We start from the raw sequence: 6,436 nt of genomic DNA on the forward strand, positions 1-6,436 counted from the left end.
ATATATATTTTTATATATATATATATATATATATATATATATAATTTCAGAATATAGCTATATAAACTGACCCCGTTCTTAAAATAAAAATTCTCATATCAGAGTCATCAGATGTTACCGGGTCATAGAAGATCATAATCTCAGAAAACAGAGCTCCAAATCCCCTGCACAAATGTAGTCAAATATTACTATCCTGTGCTGCTTACTGACACCACTAGAGGGAGCTAACTATATATGCAGGGTTATTGAGTTCACTGTATGTATGTAAACACAGAGCTCCCCCTAGTGGTGGCTGCAGACAGGATCTTATCATGTATCTCTGTATACAAGGAGCTCCCCCTAGTGGTGTTTGCGGACAGAATCTTATCATGTATCTCTGTATACAGGGAGCTCCCCCTAGTGGTGGCTGCAGACAGGATATTATCATGTATCTCTGTATACAGGGGGCTCCCCCTAGTGGTGGCTGCAGACAGGATCTTATCATGTATCTCTGTATACAGGGAGCTCCCCCTAGTGGTGGCTGCAGACAGGATCTTATCATGTATCTCTGTATACAGGGAGCTCCCCCTAGTGGTGGCTGCAGACAGGATCTTATCATGTATCTCTGTATACAGGGAGCTCCCCCTAGTGGTGGCTGCAGACAGGATCTTATCATGTATCTCTGTATACAGGGAGCTCCCCCTAGTGGTGGCTGCAGACAGAATCTTATCCCGTATCTCTGTATACAGGGAGCTCCCCCTAGTGGTGGCTGCAGACAGGATCTTATCATGTATCTCTGTATACAGGGAGCTCCCCCTAGTGGTGGCTGCAGACAGGATCTTATCATGTATCTCTGTATACAGGGAGCTCCCCCTAGTGGTGGCTGCAGACAGGATCTTATCATGTATCTCTGTATACAGGGAGCTCCCCCTAGTGGTGGCTGCAGACAGGATCTTATCATGTATCTCTGTATACAGGGAGCTCCCCCTAGTGGTGGCTGCAGACAGAATCTTATCCCGTATCTCTGTATACAGGGAGCTCCCCCTAGTGGTGGCTGCAGACAGGATCTTATCATGTATCTCTGTATACAGGGAGCTCCCCCTAGTGGTGGCTGCAGACAGGATCTTATTATGTATCTCTGTATACAGGGGGCTCCCCCTAGTGGTGGCTGCAGACAGGATCTTATCATGTATCTCTGTATACAGGGGGCTCCCCCTAGTGGTGGCTGCAGACAGGATCTTATCATGTATCTCCTGTATACAGGGAGCTCCCCCTAGTGGTGACTGCAGACAGGATCTTATCATGTATCTCTGTATACAGGGAGCTCCCCCTAGTGGTGGCTGCAGACAGGATCTTATGTATCTCTGTATACAGGGAGCTCCCCCTAGTGGTGGCTGCAGACAGGACCTTATCATGTATCTCTGTATACAGGGAGCTCCCCCTAGTGGTGACTGCAGACAGGACCTTATCATGTATCTCTGTATACAGGGAGCTCCCCCTAGTGGTGACTGCAGACAGGATCTTATCATGTATCTCTGTATACAGGGAGCTCCCCCTAGTGGTGACTGCAGACAGGATCTTATCATGTATCTCTGTATACAGGGAGCTCCCCTTAGTGGTGGCTGCAGACAGGATCTTATCATGTATCTCTGTATACAGGGAGCTCCCCCTAGTGGTGGCTGCAGACAGGATCTTATCATGTATCTCTGTATACAGGGAGCTCCCCCTAGTGGTGGCTGCAGACAGGATCTTATCATGTATCTCTGTATACAGGGAGCTCCCCCTAGTGGTGCCTGCAGACAGGATCTTATCATGTATCTCTGTATACAGGGAGCTCCCCCTAGTGGTGGCTGCAGACAGGATCTTATCATGTATCTCTGTATACAGGGAGCTCCCCCTAGTGGTGGCTGCAGACAGGATCTTATCATGTATCTCTGTATACAGGGAGCTCCCCCTAGTGGTGGCTGCAGACAGGATCTTATCATGTATCTCTGTATACAGGGAGCTCCCCCTAGTGGTGGCTGCAGACAGGATCTTATCATGTATCTCTGTATACAGGGAGCTCCCCCTAGTGGTGGCTGCAGACAGGATCTTATCATGTATCTCTGTATACAGGGAGCTCCCCCTAGTGGTGACTGCAGACAGGATCTTATCATGTATCTCTGTATACAGGGAGCTCCCCCTAGTGGTGGCTGCAGACAGGATCTTATCATGTATCTCTGTATACAGGGAGCTCCCCCTAGTGGTGGCTGCAGACAGGATCTTATCATGTATCTCTGTATACAGGGACCTCCCCCTAGTGGTGGCTGCAGACAGGATCTTATCATGTATCTCTGTATACAGGGAGCTCCCCCTAGTGGTGGCTGCAGACAGGATCTTATCATGTATCTCTGTATACAGGGAGCTCCCCCTAGTGGTGGCTGCAGACAGGATCTTATCATGTATCTCTGTATACAGGGAGCTCCCCCTAGTGGTGGCTGCAGACAGGATCTTATCATGTATCTCTGTTTACAGGGAGCTTTCCCTAGTGGTGGCTGCAGACAGGATCTTATCATGTATCTCTGTATACAGGGAGCTCCCCCTAGTGGTGGCTGCAGACAGGATCTTATCATGTATCTCTGTATACAGGGAGCTCCCCCTAGTGGTGGCTGCAGACAGGATCTTATCATGTATCTGTATACAGGGAGCTCCCCCTAGTGGTGGATGCAGACAGGATCTTATCATGTATCTCTGTATACAGGGAGCTCCCCCTAGTGGTGGCTGCAGACAGGATCTTATCATGTATCTCTGTATACAGGGAGCTCCCCCTAGTGGTGGCTGCAGACAGGATCTTATCATGTATCTGTATACAGGGAGCTCCCTCTAGTGGTGGCTGCAGACAGGATCTTATCATGTATCTCTGTATACAGGGAGTTCCCCGTAGTGGTGGCTGCAGACAGGATCTTATCATGTATCTCTGTATACAGGGAGCTCCCCCTAGTGGTGGCTGCAGACAGGATCTTATCATGTATCTCTGTATACAGGGAGCTCCCCCTAGTGGTGGCTGCAGACAGGACCTTATCATGTATCTCTGTATACAGGGAGCTCCCCCTAGTGGTGGCTGCAGACAGGATCTTATCATGTATCTCTGTATACAGGGAGCTCCCCCTAGTGGTGGCTGCAGACAGGATCTTATCATGTATCTCTGTATACAGGGAGCTCCCCCTAGTGGTGGCTGCAGACAGGATCTTATCATGTATCTCTGTATACAGGGAGCTCCCCCTAGTGGTGGCTGCAGACAGGATCTTATCATGTATCTCTGTATACAGGGAGCTCCCCCTAGTGGTGACTGCAGACAGGATCTTATCATGTATCTCTGTATACAGGAAGCTCCCCCTAGTGGTGGCTGCAGACAGGATCTTATCATGTATCTCTGTATACAGGGAGCTCCCCCTAGTGGAGGCTGCAGACAGGATCTTATCATGTATCTCTGTATACAGGGAGCTCCCCCTAGTGGTGACTGCAGACAGGATCTTATCATGTATCTCTGTATACAGGGAGCTCCCCCTAGTGGTGGCTGCAGACAGGATCTTATCATGTATCTCTGTATACAGGGAGCTCCCCCTAGTGGTGGCTGCAGACAGGATCTTATCATGTATCTCTGTATACAGGGAGCTCCCCCTAGTGGTGGCTGCAGACAGGATCTTATCATGTATCTCTGTATACAGGGAGCTCCCCCTAGTGGTGGCTGCAGACAGGATCTTATCATGTATCTCTGTATACAGGGAGCTCCCCCTAGTGGTGGCTGCAGACAGGATCTTATCATGTGTCTCTGTATACAGGGAGCTCCCCCTAGTGGTGGCTGCAGACAGGATCTTATCATGTGTCTCTGTATACAGGGAGCTCCCCCTAGTGGTGGCTGCAGACAGGATCTTATCATGTGTCTCTGTATACAGGGAGCGCCCCCTAGTGGTGGCTGCAGACAGGATCTTATCATGTATCTCTGTATACAGGGAGCTCCCCCTAGTGGTGGCTGCAGACAGGATCTTATCATGTATCTCTGTATACAGGGAGCTCCCCCTAGTGGTGGCTGCAGACAGGATCTTATCATGTATCTCTGTATACAGGGAGCTCCCCCTAGTGGTGACTGCAGACAGCATCTTATCATGTATCTCTGTATACAGGGAGCTCCCCCTAGTGGTGACTGCAGACAGGATCTTATCATGTATCTCTGTATACAGGGAGCTCCCCCTAGTGGTGACTGCAGACAGCATCTTATCATGTGTCTCTGTATACAGGGAGCTCCCCCTAGTGGAGGCTGCAGACAGTGAGGATTGTATCATGTTCCTGGGGATTTGGAGCTCTGTGTAGGTAAATTCAGATGTATTTTGAGATTTCTCAGTTGCAGATTGGATTAGAAATAACATGAGGTAAAAGGATCCTCATCCTCATTAAATTGGTGTCACTCAGAGCAGGGCAGAGCTGATGACCTCCAGCCTCTGGTGAGTGTGATCCGCGGTCCTGATGAGATCGGCTCAGTGACGTGGTGACTGCGGTACGTCCATACTGAGCTTTTACATGGAGTCTGGACCCTGCTCGGTATTATTAGCCTTGTATATGGTCCTGTGGATGTGGCCGTTGTATTATGGGCCTCAGAGCAGCAATCCTCACTGGTTTTGCAGCCTGAGTGTTAGAAGAATTAAGAATGCAGCTCTGGATGTGACTGGAGCTGATAAGAGCAGTGACTGTACCCCGACAAGTGCCGGAAACATCGGATTGGTTGGATTTGAACACACGTGACCCCATGATCTCACAGGATCCGGGGTAAATCAGGGGCGCCTGGAGCCGCTTATCTCCTCTAGTCCAAGAACAGAACATGGTCGTTTGCCCGACATTAAGCATTTTGGGCTTTGCCGTGAATCCCTTTTACGCTGTTCACAGGAGGCGCTTCTGACCAAAGTCCGGTGTGACAATCGCTGGTCTGCAGCACGGCCCCCCGAAATCTGCAGCACGGCCCCCCGAAATCTGCAGCAGGCCCCCCCCCCAAAATCTGCAGAACGGCCCCCCCCCCCGAAATCTGAAGCACGCCCCCCCCCCCCCCGATATCTGCATCACGCCCCCCCGAAATCTGCAGCACGGCCCCCCCCCGAAATCTGAAGCACGCCCCCCCCCCCCGATATCTGCAGCACGCCCCCCCGAAATCTGAAGCACGCCCCCCCCCCATATCTGCAGCACGCCCCCCCGAAATCTGCAGCACGGCCCCCCCTGAAATCTGCAGCATGGCCCCCCCGAAATCTGTAGCACGGCCCCCCCCCCCCCGAAATCTGCAGCACGGCCCCCCCGAAATCATCTGTCCGTGTAAGAGGCGCCGGATCCGCAGTGTGTGCTCCTACACGACTGATCCAACCCCACAATAAAGGTAAGTCCGGAGATTGGGACCCTGCATGGCAAAAAGTACAAGCCACACGGCAAAAAGTACACAGCCACAAAGCAACAAGTACACAGCCACGTGCCAAAAAGTACAGGCCACAAGTCAAAAAGTACAGGCCACAAGGCAACAAGTACACGGCCACGTACCAAAAAGTACAGGCAACAAGTACACGGCCACGTACCAAAAAGTACAGGCCACAAGTCAAAAAGTACACGGCCACGTACCAAAAAGTACAGGCCACAAGTCAAAAAGTACACAGCCATGTGCCAAAAAGTACAGGCCACAAGTCAAAAAGTACACAGCCACGTGCCAAAAAGTACACGGCCACGTACCAAAAAGTACAGGCCACAAGGCAAAAATTACAGGACACATGCAAAAAAGAATCGGCCATGTGCCAAAAAGTACAGGCCATGCGCAAAAAAGTACAGGACACACGCCAAAAAGTACAGGACACATGCCAAAAAGTAAGGCCACACGCCAAAAAGTAAGGCCACACGCCAAAAAGTAAGGCCACACGCCAAAAAGTACAGGCCACTCGCCAAAAAGTACAGGCCACGCATCAAAAAGTACAGGCCACATGCCAAAAAGTACAGGACACACGCCAAAAAGTACAGGACACACGCCAAAAAGTACAGGCCACACGCCAAGAAGTACAGGATACACGCCAAAAAGTACAGGCCACATGCCAAAAAGTACAGGCTACACGCCAAAAAGTACAGGACACACGCCAAAAAGTACAGGCCACACGCCAAAAAGTACAGGACACACGCCAAAAAGTACAGGCCAAGCGTCAAAAAGTACAGGCCACACGCCACAAAGTACAGGCCACACGCCAAAAAGTACAGGACACACGCCAAAAAGTACAGGCCAAGCGTCAAAAAGTACAGGCCACACGCCAAAAAGTACAGGCCACGCGTCAAAAAGTACAGGCCATGCGTACTGATATTATTGAAAGGTGGAAGGAATCGCAGCAACTCAGCCATAAAGCGGAGATCCCGTAATGTTAAAGCTGAGGAGCAGAGGACAGAAAAGTCCCCACCGCTCTGC

Source organism: Anomaloglossus baeobatrachus, chromosome 7 (genome assembly GCF_048569485.1).
Source record: "Anomaloglossus baeobatrachus isolate aAnoBae1 chromosome 7, aAnoBae1.hap1, whole genome shotgun sequence".
In the NCBI taxonomy this organism is placed as follows: Eukaryota; Metazoa; Chordata; class Amphibia; order Anura; family Aromobatidae; genus Anomaloglossus; species Anomaloglossus baeobatrachus.